Genomic DNA, 14,032 nt, shown 5'->3' with positions numbered 1-14,032 from the left:
TCAGAAATAAATATTTCATTAAAAACCTAATAATATTGAATAACTCGCTTACCCTGAAAGAATCCTCAAGAGATAGTTTATTCGGGGAGTTATTTTTCCCTCACGATATTGTCAAAAATTACTCGGACAATTTTATTGATAATTCATAAATAAGTATTTCATTAATAACCCTATATTTTAGTATAAGTCATTTCTATGTAAAACAATTACGACGGATGGCTTATTTTGGGGGTCAAGGTTTTTCCCGACAATTTTGTCGAACGAAAGGGGATTTTGTTCAAATTTCGCAAATAAATATTTCATTAATAACCAAAAGTATATCTTAACTCATTGTTCGAAACAATTCACAAGAGGTAGGTTTGTTTCTAACGTGTTCTTTTTGAACGACTTTCTCAAAAATGACTAATTTGATTTTTTCATATTTCATAAACAATTATTGCATTAATTGTTCTATTATATGTCTAATGAAAATATGCTCAAAGTGTGACAGTTTTGTAGTGTGGATTTTCTTCAATCGAAGTTTTTTATTCGATAATCTGACATTCGATGTATTTGAATAATACAATAATTTTATTAGTATTATCCAAATACACACTTCAGTAATAACTGCGGCCTAACACAGTTAAGAAATTGAATTGAAAAAGTTTAGTGCGGTGGCCCTGTAATTGAATATTTTTTGGTAAACTTCCTAGCTTTTTGTGGTAAACTCAGGCTTTTCTTTTTCGAGCGACAAAAGAGAGAAGAAAATATGGTGATTGTGAAAATAGTATACCAAATTCAGATTTCAACAGATTTACATACTTCATAGCGTCTACATACCGAAATTTTAAACTTAGGGTTTACACAGTATTTCTACAGGAGATTTTCCAATTTTTTCTTACCGCCTAAAATAAGTGTGATTTACTAAGAGCCGAAAATCGAAAAAAGCTATTTTCTCCGAAATAGTTTTAATAATTTTGTTTATTTTTCATTAATCAATATTTAATTAACAACCCTATATTGCAGTATCAGATATTTCTCTTAGAAAAATTTACGAGGGGTAGTTGTTTATTCTTGGAAGTGACTTTTCCTCGACGATTTTCTCAAAAAAGAGACTGGCAAATTTTGTACACACTTCATAAATAAATATTTAATCTTGCAACATGGTATAAGTCAATTGACCTGAAACATATATATGTAGTAGTAGTTTATTCTTGGAGCTGAATTTATTTCCTTAATTTTAAGGCAAAGAGCTACTTTGGAGAGAATAGATCTTGAAAAATAATTTTAAAACTTAGACTTTTGTTTTCGAGACATTCCAGACAAGACGAGACATTTTAAAAGCTATCTCGTGTCCAAAACATTTGTCACGTCTTATTTTAGATGTCACAAAGCGCGTCTCGTCTCTTCCTCGAGACATGTCTTATCTCGTGCGCATTCGTTAACACTTGGAAAGGATTATCTTTCTACTCAAAGAATTGTTTTTATAATGGTTGGATATTTATGATAATTGCCGTCAACATAAATTACAGTCCTTTCAGTTGAATTAATTTTTTATTATTATTATTGAAATTAAAATTAAATGTAATATCTAGTTGCACGATTATGCACCTACGCTAAGGAAGAATGATGATGAATGAAATGGTGAAATGAAGAAAGTTTGAGGAAAATGGAAAATCCCAAGAAAACCCATACCCATGCACACGGTGTTTGTCCACCTCAAATTTTACTTGGCGCGAAGTGGAATCGAGCCGCGGACTCCATGCACCAAAAATGAATGCTCTATTATTATTATTATTATTATTATTATTAATAATAATAATAGTAGTGTCACAATATACAGCGAAGGTAGTCATAGTAGGACACGTATGCTGCTATAGAGTGTGAATACTAAACGGCGTACTAATTGTACGTGGTGCAGGACGGTAGATACAAGAAAAATGTTGGATATCCAACTAGGGAGTTAGCACGCCAGAGCTACACTTTCTACCATTGGGCCACCGTGGATCACAATCCGGAAGGTAAATGAGCGAGTAGTTAGGAGTATAAGCTAACAGTTTGTTTGTTGAGAGATGGAATACAAACCCATTCTCTAAGGGAACTCGACACTGTAAAGAGCAAGCCATGTATAACCCATAACTAAGAGGCCAACAGCTTTGTAACAGAACTGTGAGCAGCAAAGAGATAATAGAGAACAGGTGAACATCAAATTGTGACCTCTGCACCAAAGACAACTCCACAATCATAGCTGCGAAAGGAGTTTGTTCCAAGCCGGTAACAATGGGAATATATAGGAGCAGAGACAACTGTATGTGGAATATTAGCGTCTAAGACATCTCACAATGTACAATACGAGGTATATCAAATACGGAAATTTCTTACGTTTCATTGCTAATCACGTTTCCTCATTTCCTGTCAATATGCCTGTGTGATCCAATTTTTGCGGTATGATATATTCTCCGTAGGTACGCTCTTTTCATATGAGTATATATACCTTCTTACCAATAGAATATTTGTAAAGGTTCGCACCTATTGCAGTTGTTTGTTAAGAGTTCTTCCAATAAGGGGTGTTGGATAAAGAAACGTGTGATTCAGAGGGGTTTAAGTAGATATTGTAGGTAGTCCATGTATAATTGTTTTCTTCATCCAGAAAGACAATTTATCACCGTGTACGTGTGATATGTGGATAAGCGCTGTGTGTTTGTGCACACTTTGTATAACATGTTTGGAATGCATCACACGTACCATATTAGGATCATTATCATCTAGTATCCTACGTAATCCGAGAATTTCCTGAGATTCGTGAATCCCAATTAGGTCTGATTCTTACCAGTGGAAACATATAAGATCACATGTCTGTTAGGTTGATAGAATATGTTTGAGATTTGAACGCTGTTTTTGTACATCCTGCACAAATGAGACTTAGGAGTTGCGAGATAAATATGTTAATCATTCCATTTATCCGTCATATTTCATCAGCGATTATTTAGATAAATTTTTACATTGAATTTTACACTTAGTGATACACGTGAATAAGACTTAGGTGTGCAACCTGAACATATGAAACCTCACATGTGGTTGTAAAAGGAAAAAGAAAATGATACATATTTATGGAAGCAATATATGATGATTTGAACAAAGTAACTATTGGATAGGAAACTTTGTACATCATGCACAGTTTGAAGTATTGCTGTTGCCATCTAATAACTTCAATCGGATTAATACGGTTTTGTCTCATGAATAAAACACATAAACTAACTGGAAACATTATATCCCTATTGGCTCATTTTTCAGTGAGCATATTTTTTTTCTATCTTTTGCCGTATGGAGTTAATGCAAGAGAGAAAACAACATACATTTGAATTGAAAATAATTGTTATTTATGAACTTGACAATTGATTACAGCATCAGGCTAGAACACAGTATTTTCCAGAGTTCTCATATTTCACGCAAATGAAACAAAGTTTCCTTTGAAAGACGCGATGATTATTATTATTCCTTTCATAAAGTTTTATTGTATTAAATTACTAATTTGTTTTATGGAAGAAGATATGACCCTTCATTTATAATTGTTCAGAAATTAACTTCATTTTCATAGGCTACATATGACCAACTAATATTTTCATAAGTACCAGAAAACACATAAATTAAATTAGTATCTTCGACTACATTAGTAAGCAATGATTGTACTCTTTTGTTTCTTTTATCATATTCAATTTCCAAAGCTATTGAACTATTAATAATTGTGTTAAAAGTTTATTATTTGTTTTGATGTTATAATATTTTTAAACGAATAATATTATATAGTGATAAGTTTAAATTATATTAATATTAGATAAGAATAAATATCAAAGAACATGCAAAAAATAATGAAAAACCACACACGCTTAACATACTCGACTTTACTCCTGTAATCTAGAACCCACAAACTTATTGTATTAACTTATTGTCAAAAGTAAATAAGCAATAAATGGGACAAACAATTGGTTTGACCATAAGATGATAATAATATTGTCGATAGAATACGTAAGTAGGCCAGACTGTGCTTTCCCGTACTATTCCATAATTTTGAACAATGTATCATCATTGTGTAATAAAGCCTATTGTTCTAAGTTGCAGAGGTGCATCTACGCGGGGGACCATCGTGTCCTGACACTCCCCAAAACTTTGTAATTCAGTATGTAGTTGTCTACTTAAATACTTAAAATTTACTTGTTACTAGAGAAATGATTGATGTAGCCTAAAGGTCTGATCTTCGACTTCATATCTATTCTTCTCATTTCTTATAAAAACAATCTAGTTCTATTATGATTCTGAGAGTACAGTAATTAACTATTATTTATCGTGTTTTAGGGTACAGAATAACACCAGTTCAACACTGCATAGACCAAGTAGTATTGGACGTACCAAAGTTTGGATCACTCCCAATATCTTGGGGACAATGCGCGCCTGGTAATTCGTATATACTTACAGTGTGTAATTCGGTGCATCGGTCATTATTAACGTAAGTACGCCTATAAGCGAGTCAGTCAAAGAGTAAATAAAAGGAGAATGTACTTAGGTTTAATTCTTTTTATCCTTAGTAACGTTTAACAGTACGTAAAATATATAATTAGACTTTCTTTTGTCTGAATCTCAAAAATAATATAATAATGACTTTAGAAGGAGATCCCTTAGTCCCGAAGACCACCTCCATTCAAGAAAATTAACCTTCATTAATTTCTCTTTTAAAGAGCTTTTAGTAAACAAAAATGCTTTCAAATAATATATATTTCGGTGTAGTAGGCCAGTGCCTTTTCCCATTTATTTTATTCTCATAGAGTAATTTCATTATGTTTGAGTGCCTCTTAACTCATTTAAGACACTAAGAACAATGGCGAAATGCTTCTAGTAAATATAAAGTTTCATTGTATTGAACCAACATAGGAACCTGAGTTGGGTCCTTGTGTTTCATATATATCCTCTTTGTGCTTGTAAAATTTCATTGTCTCTTCAAATTCTTTCCAAAAAAAAAAAAAAAAACTTACGCTTCTGTTATTATAAACACGCATTGTTTTGTGTATCTTAACTTTCTTCTAGAGCAAGCAGAATAATATAACGAAATTAATTACAAACATTACCTCTGAAATTGGTGATTTCGAAAGTTAACAACTATTTTAAGTCCAACTTTTCAAAATTGTTCGTATCTTATTAGTTTTTCAATATCTTTTAAATAGTTAAATAGTTAAATATCTATTTTAAAACTCGGAAACAATGTGGAGAAAAGAGGTCATTCATAAGGACAGAGTTAATTTTATGTCGAGGTACTTCCTTTAAAAATTTAACTTTTGTTATAGAATAAAATTGTATAGTACTTACTATTTGTTCTTGAGCATGTGGATCTCGTCCATAGACGACACAAAATATGACGTTTCTTAGTCATGTAAAAGATCTTGAGGAAAATTCATCCAACGTATTTGGTTCACTGAAACAATAACACGATTATTAGTATTAGCATTAGTTTTATTGACAGAATTACACTAACGAGGAGACAAGAAGTAATGATTCTCAGTGACAACACTTATCTAAGATTCCATTATCATATCAGTACAGCTTTAAAATCTTAGGCTCTATCCAAAGTCGCTTTTAGCGTCGTATTAAGAGTTTGCCAGCTTCTATAATTGGATACGCGTTAGTGAAGTCAGCCACGACTTATATGGAAAAAGACTAGCCACGACTTTTTCCACAGTGTTGTCTCAAACATATTAGGAGACATTAGGGCAGGACAGAGTCAGTGCCGTATTTAGGATTTTGTTTCGGGAGGGGGCTATGTATACTATAGGAAAGCAGGGGACCAATTGCCCACCTCAGTTCGAGAATTAAATATATTTTAATCCATTGTCTACTAATATACTAGGAAAAAAACATGAAACTCGTATGTCGGTGGAGAATATTACTCTTGTCCTTAGGCAAATTTGAAATGACGTTCCTGGAAACACATGCTGAATGTTTGTAATCTCATTTCAACTTTACTGATTTCAGTTTAGAAAAAGAATGAAAATATTACGTTTTATCTGTATAGTTCATACCTGACAGAAATGTTGAGATAAGTTGAAGCTGAAATATACTGATTGCGGTTGTAATGGCAAGAATTGCAGACTGGTGAATCTTATGTGATATGATACACACAAACATTTAGCATCCTAAATTAACCTAACCTAAATTAAATCTAACCTTATATTCTATTCATAGAAGAAGAAAAAGGTGTCCACTTGATCTTCCTAATTTCCGGGGCTACTTATTGCTCCCTCTTGATTTTCATTAATTCAAACATTTACTATATAATTAAACGTTTCTTTATAACTAAACAGTGTAAATATTCCTTTGCTACATTAACCAAAATCTCATTATGTTGATATCTGTGCAAGTTGGTGTGGAACACCTTTCGCCTACCAGCTCCTCTTGCTTTTCGTGTTAGTAACGACGGCTGACTTGAATCACAACTAACAACGGTCGAAATTACGATAGGAGAAACGAAAGAAAGTAGCAGTTAACAAAAAGAAACAAGAGTTGAATGCACGAAAGAAAGAGAAGAGAACGCAGTTCTTAAATGGAATGAAATTTGACAAATACCGTATTATTTTTTAAAAAGAGCATAAAAAAATAAAAAGTTAATGAAACTCTTAGAAATAATAATAAGAATTATTGTTGTACGTGGAATGCGGAAACTGACAAATTTATTTCGGGAGGCTGGAGCCCGATAGCCCCCCTAAATACGTTGGACAGAGTAATTCTCTTTCATTCCCTTTGATTTCTTTTAATGTACTTGAAGAACCCTGGAAAAAGTACTGGCTGACGTTTTCAGCATAAATCGTTGATAACTTCACTAACATGTTTCTAAAAACAGAAGTTAACATCACCCGTTAGTCAAATTTTTAACATGACGCTAAAAATGATTCTGTATAGATACCCTATTGTCTGAAAATTAGTAACAACGTACAAAATGTAATTCTATGTTAATTATATTCTATATCATTTCTATTCAAACCAATATAATATTGTTCATAATCGCATCAAAACAAAACTACTTGAAGCCTTTGAGATTGATATTTTGTATATAGTTAACATCTACCTCGAGTTTTTCATCGTACCACTTTGATTAAAATTCATTTATTAAGGAAAATACTGGTAATTCAAAATTTATGCCAAAACAGAAAAAAAAATTACTTTTTCAGTTTTACGTCCAACGGTTATGCCGGCTAGGCTAAAGGAGACGCTGATAATGAGAAATGAATGAGACGGTGGAATGAAGAAAGTGTGAGAAATCGAGAGAACCCACTGCAACAATGGATTCATTCATTTTATAGTTAAATACATTCTAAAATGCCCGTTCTTTGCACGGAGAAAAGATACTATAGGCCAACATACACTAGCGTATTTTCAGCGCGCATTTTCGGTCCGTAAAATGATGTCGTAAATTTCGGTCCGTAAGTTGGCCCATACACCTAGCGTAAAAATAGGCGCGTAAAAGAAAAAGAAAAAGAAGCGGTCAGCTTTCGCTCTTCCTTTTGCCTGTTGTTTCAGCACGCGGTCGTTTTCCAGTTTGCTCAAGTTGTTTGAACAGGACAGATCTATGTTTTAAATGCTGGTGCTATAAACATTATGCTATTAGGAAACGAATAAAAAGAAAGAACAAAACAATAAAAATATTTGGACTAGCAAGTGATATTCAATGTAGGAGTACTTTTTATTTCTTTTCATAGTATCAGAATGTGAAAATTCCCATAGAATGTTTTAACAAAGTTAAATCAGACAGATTAAAAAAAAAGAAAGAAAGAACAACAAAAGCTAAATCCATGATTTTGCGAAAGCAGTAATTCAATTTAATAAATTTTCTCACTAAATTTGTTAGATTTCTCGAATAAAGAAATAAAGAAATCTACCCTCTGTGGCGTAACATATCTCATGGAACCAGGGCCTACCATCCAGCTTGTGCCACTCATGCCTTTAGGGCAGGTTGCAAATCCCGGGCCGGAATTTCCTTCTATTTTGTTTTAATCCCTTCCAAAAGCAGCAAATTGAAACAATGGTCCCTCACAAAGCAATCAACTATCTCCTGTTAGGAACTATTTTATCCTCCTTCAAATATACACAACCTAATTCGCGCACTGCTATTGGGTAATATATGCTCAGCACATCTGCTGCTCTTGTAGAATCTAGTCCTTAATGAAAGGGTCAACAAAAAGAAGGAAAGTCAACCGTCTCCAAGTACAAACAAACCAAGTTTTAATTTCGAAGTGTGACTTGACAAGTTATTTAAAAGTTACAAAGAATATCTAGAATAATTAAAATTTTATATTTAGAAAACGAATTAACACTTAATCTGGAATATAACATAACCAAGTGAAAACAATATCAATTGTATTGTTGTACTTTACTAATATGAAATGCGGCAACTAATTCACTCTCCTGTTTTCTTTCACAATCTTTGAAACATAGCATTTGTTCTAACAGTGACGATATTAATGCACCATGCTACATTACATTGGATAGTACACTTTCTCATAGTAAGAAGTTTTTGGAAGTTAAAATATCTTTTTAAGACAAAAAATACTTTACCTTAAATACAACTAATTTTTAAATATATAAGTGCTTGTGTTATCCCTTATCCATTTAGCAACTGTAGAATAGATTGCTTTATATTTAGGATAATTCTCATCAGAGTCGTAGCTAAGTTGGGGGGCCAGCGGAGCGGTTGCCCCAGGCGCTGATAGCAAGAGGGTGCCGAAGAAGCAAGAAGAAAGGAAAGTATTGGAAATGAAAATAGATTTGTTAAAAATTTTCTTGCTCGCTACGCCCGCATTCCAAATGTTTCAATAAGAGTTAGAACAAGTTTTTACTTATTACTTAAAAAAAAAAAAAAAACCTATTATATATGATTTCTTAATGACGATGTGACATACATGCTGCCAAGCAATGACTTACAGTGTACACAAGAGCGTTTTCAAAATCAGAAACGGCCAGTCTTAAATACGTACGTATTCGGCATTTTGATGATGATGAGTTTGGTTAGTTAATCACGTTTTTCTAACCAATCCTTTTAATCATGACGGTGAGAATAAATGTATGAAAAATGAAAGGAGTGAAGAGACACGCAAGTTGTTGTTTGCGCGGGAATATTAAAAATGAAGGTAAACAAGAGGAATAATAACGTTCTTGAATTTGAAACAGTTGTAGAATAGGGGCTTAATGGGTCAGAACTTTACTCCACGAATTTCGTCTTTTTCAAAGACTGATCGCTACCAGTGTTTTTTATTATTATTATTATTTCATTGACATATGAAATGCTTCCAATTTAAAGAAATTTATTGGGATCATTTCTCCATTAACTACCTGTATCGCCAGGATTCTTTTTTGTGCTTACGTATCTAGTTGTGTGATATTTTTTTATTTATCTACATCAGCGTTTCCCAACCTTTTTCAACTTGCGGCACACTACGGGTGTAAATGAATTCTTGCGGCACACTTATAGATATTATTATTATTTGCAAATATAAAATACCATGGTGTTTTTTTCTATGATTACTGATCTGCTCACAGAGATGAAAGCTCGATCACTGGTTTTCCCGTATGCTAATTCATTATGTTTATTTTTTATTCTAATTTTAAAATAGAAAACAATTGCAATGAAATATAAGACTCAGATTTTTAAAAATATGCTTTCTTTTTCGAAGCCTATATCCAACCTTTCACTAAGAACAAAGATCACTAAATAACGAACGCACAAATGTTTTGTACTTTTAACTTTGCTGTTTTAACCAAAACCGTGCATATTATTGCAAGTCAAAACACAGCTGTTGAATAAAGTGTTGTTCTGTCATTCACGTGCGAATGAGTGTTCTACGAACGTTCACATGACGCGTACCGTACAAGTGCTTCCATTTCTCGGTGTTAGTATGACTCTCAAATGAAGCGTAACCAAGCAGCTAACCGTGGAAATGTGCACGAGCCGAAATACTGTCTGCTACACAGTAATAGGTGTAGAATAATATATTACAATTACAGTAAATTTTTCCATGGTAGAAATTCATAGTAATGTGAAATACAAAAATATACATATTTTCCTATGTCTTGCAGTTTGGTTGCTATAGAATTAATAATTTTGTTTCGATTTCTTCGCGGCACACCAGCGTTCCATTCGCGGAACACCAGTGTGCCGCGGCACACCGGTTAGGAAACGCTGATCTACATACATACAAAATACACACACACATTATATATATATATATATATATATATATATATATATATATATATATATATATATATATATGTGTGTGTGTGTGTGTGTGTGTGTGTGTGTGTGTGAGTGTGTATTTTAATATTTTTATTAATAAAAGTAACCTTAAATTCAGAATTTTCAGTCATTAAGAAATTAAGTAAGTACTATAATTTTATACATACACTATGTGATCAAAGGTATCCGCACACCCGGCTGAAAATCACTTAGAAGTTCGTGGCGTCCTCCATCGGTACTGCTGGAATTCAATATGGTGTTGGTTCACCCTTAGCCTTGATAACAGCTTCCACCCTTGCAGGCATACTTTCAATCAGGTGCTGGAAGGTTTCTTGGGGAATGGCAGCTCATTCTTCACGGAGTGCTGAACTGAGGAGAGGTATCGATGTAGGTTGGTGAGGCCTGGCACAGTCGGCTTTCCAAAACATCCCAAAGGTGTTCCATAGGATCCAAGTCAGGACTCTGTGCAGGCCAGTCCATCACAGGGATGTTGTGGTTGTGTTACCACTCCGCCACAGGCCATGCAGAATGAACAGGTGCTCGATCGTGTTGAAAGATGCAATCGCCATCCCCGGACTGCTCTTCAACAGTGGGAAGCAAGAAGGTGCTTAAAACATCAATGTAGGTTTGCGCTGTGAGAGTGCCACGCAAAACAACAAGGGGTGCAAGCCCCCTCCAAGAAAAACACGACCACACCATAACACCATCACCTCCGAATTTTACTGTTGGCACTTCACGTGCTGACAGATGACGTTTACCGGGCATTCGCCATACCCACACCCTGCCATCGGATGGCCACATTGTGTACCGTGATTCGTCACTCCACACAACGTTTTTCCACTGTTCAATCGTCCAATGTTTACGCTCCTTACACCAAGCGAGGTATTTACCTGCGTGATGTGCGGCTTATGAGCAGCTACTCGACCATGAAATCCAAGTTTTCTCACCTCACGTCTAACTGTCATAGTACTTGGAGTGGATCCTGATGCAGTTTGGAATTCCTGTGTGATGGTCAGGATAGATGTGTGTCTATTACACTTTATAACTCTCTTCAACAGTCGACAGTCTCTGTCAGTCAACAGACGAGGTCGACCTGTACGCTTTTGTGCTGTACGTGTCCCTTCACGTTTCTACTTCACTATCACATCAGACACAGTGGACCTAGGGATGTTTAGGAGTGTGGAAATCTCGCGTACAGACTTCTGACACAAGTGACACCCAATCACATGACCACGTTTGAAGTCCGTGAGTTCCGCGGAGCGCTCCATTCTCCTTTCTCACGATGTCTAATGACTACTGAGGTCGCTGATAATGAGTACCTGGCAGTAGGTGGCAGCACAACGTACCTAATATGAAAAACGTATGTTTTTGGGGTGTCCAGATACTTTTGATCATAGTGTATGTAGTAGCCAAACTACATTTTGGATTTCAAGTACGAACATTAAACATATTCTTTACCTCCATCGATCAATATTAAGAAATTTGCAAAGAAGGTCTCTTCAGAGTTTCCGTTACATTTCACAAAATATTTTTGACCGTAAAACGATCAAAATTAAAATCTTCTTTATGTGGTCACATACAGAATAAAATTACAAAAGTTTACAATTATTACTGGAAATTGATACTGTTACCCATTTCGAACATTTTAAAATCACGTAGTTTCTAACGTATTAAAATTTCATTTCTTATATACAGTATGAAACGTAAAAAGTTCTAAATTTTTATAACTTTTCTCAAAGTAGATTTGTGTACAGCAAAGGCAGTTTGTAAGTTTAACAAAAAGTCCAAAATAAGCCTCTTGAAAACAGCTTTTATTTGTAAACGAATAGAGAATGATCACTTTCGGTTGTTGCAATAGTCCAGGCAAGCAGCATGATAAAAATTCAACGTAGCATAAGAAGAACAGCTGTTTATCTTATTTGTAAATAAATAAATAAAGGAAGGAAGGAAGGAAGCTTGATAAGGTGAGTGTATATATAATTTTTCGAACTTTTAATATTCTCCTTCACCGGACGCAAATTCTTATTCTGAGAAAAGTCCGTTATCCGGACAGCGGTATATTGTACAATTATACGGAATCATTTTGTTTACTACAGAAACCTGCACGGAGCATACGTTATCCATATGCTACAGACATTCCCCGCTTAGATGTTACATCATGCCGTTGCAGGATGTATGACATCTAACAGTCTTCCATATATCACATACGTATACGTATGTTACATACGCCAGTTGTATGTTACATGCGTATATCTGTATGTGAGATCCTGACCACCTATATACAGTTCTTTCGTTCGTACAGAAAGTACGTTTATTCGAAACATGTATGCGGAAAGTATGTATAAAATGTACTTTCTTCAGTTATACATTTGCTGTACGTTAAGTCCTAAAACTACATTATTTACACATGTAACCTACGTTTTTAAGTACGCCACATACATTTTTTCTGAGTATATAATTTCACAATACGCCCTATGTCCGCCTCTCATGTTAGTGTATAAGATATAAGAAATTTACAGCATTCAATGTAAGGTCTACTGAAAAGCTTTTGACACAGTAAGCAGACACTTTTGATCGATGTAAATCAACTTTTAAATTAAAAAATGATTGATTCAAATGACTGGACCAAACCATATGTTCCAATTAAATATAACAAATTTGGTGTTGTTTCTTTTTAAATAATTTAGTTAATTGTAAACAAATTAATTTAAGATGTTGGCCAATGTAATGACTATTAGTGAATATTCTACGTTTGAACGCATCGTTGGATGATTAACAGTTAATGAAAATATAATGAAACTAATTGTAAATCTGAAGTGAAGTGATTCAAATAAAAGCGTATAGATCTAATTAAATACTACTAAAATTATTCCTCAACAAAGTCTTAAAATTCACTTAAATTAGGAATATTATTAACAAATGTGCTGTCCATCGGCGATTAGGGGCATGAAGATAATTGCTGCCCCCACTTTTTTGGCTTTACACTATAACCTAATTACATGCCACCTTACTATTAGTAGTGTTTTGTCCCCCTTTTTAGTGTTCACACCCAATTGCCGTCACTGGTTCTTTCCATTGCAATCGAATAGATCTGAGTTTTTGCGCAACTACAATTGATTACGGAAAGTAAGATAAATTTAATACTTGATTAAAATTATTATTGTTATTTAGTATACTAAATATTAAATTTGTCTTAAAAAAGGTTTGCACGTGTATGTTATATGGGAACATAAGAAACTGCAAATAATAAAATGTGGAGTTGTTACAAATGATTATAGCTGTTTCATGAATTTAGCGTAGCTATGATATTTGGCATATTATCACGAAGCTTTACCACAATATAGACCTTAATTTATTTAATTTCGAACTTAGTCAAATTCGGTCCAAACATTAGCTATTCACAACACTCTATTCTTCTATTCAACTCAGATTAGGTTATTTTCAAACAAAGTCAAACTATTCTGAACGACTGTTTTGTTTAAATTTCACTACATGTTGGTACAAACATCCAACTGCTTATTAAAATTAACTGAACTACCCAATCTTAGTTCAGATTTCTTTTTCAAATGAAGTTTAAACTGTTAACTCATTAAAGACACTTTGAACCAAATCCATTCGTTCGTTTAATTTATTATTATTATTATTATTATTATTACATCTGTTTCACTACTTATGAACCAATGATTTGAAGCAATCTATGTCGGAAGAGTTTCCATTTACTGGTTCAGAAAATAAACAATTTGTTTTATTTTAAATTTTCATTTCTCTCAGTGTAAC

General features: G+C 33.7%; 1 protein-coding gene across 2 annotated transcripts in view; it reads right to left on the bottom strand.

The window, feature by feature from the left end:
- LOC145671914 (uncharacterized) overlaps nt 1-14,032 on the bottom strand; it is a 611,327-nt gene that overhangs the window by 550,901 nt on the left and 46,394 nt on the right. For both annotated transcript variants that reach the window (XM_081741123.1, XM_081741124.1), the window contains exon 2: nt 5,338-5,443. The gene's annotated coding sequence lies outside the window, so the exon portion shown is untranslated. The remainder of the gene's footprint in view (nt 1-5,337; nt 5,444-14,032) is intronic.

This window comes from Thermobia domestica, chromosome 15 (assembly GCF_964235325.1).
Source record: "Thermobia domestica chromosome 15, izTheDome1.hap1.1, whole genome shotgun sequence".
Lineage (NCBI taxonomy): Eukaryota > Metazoa > Arthropoda > Insecta > Zygentoma > Lepismatidae > Thermobia > Thermobia domestica.
The sequence above is the reverse complement of the archived record's forward strand: the minus strand, read 5'-3'. Positions and strand labels throughout refer to the sequence as shown.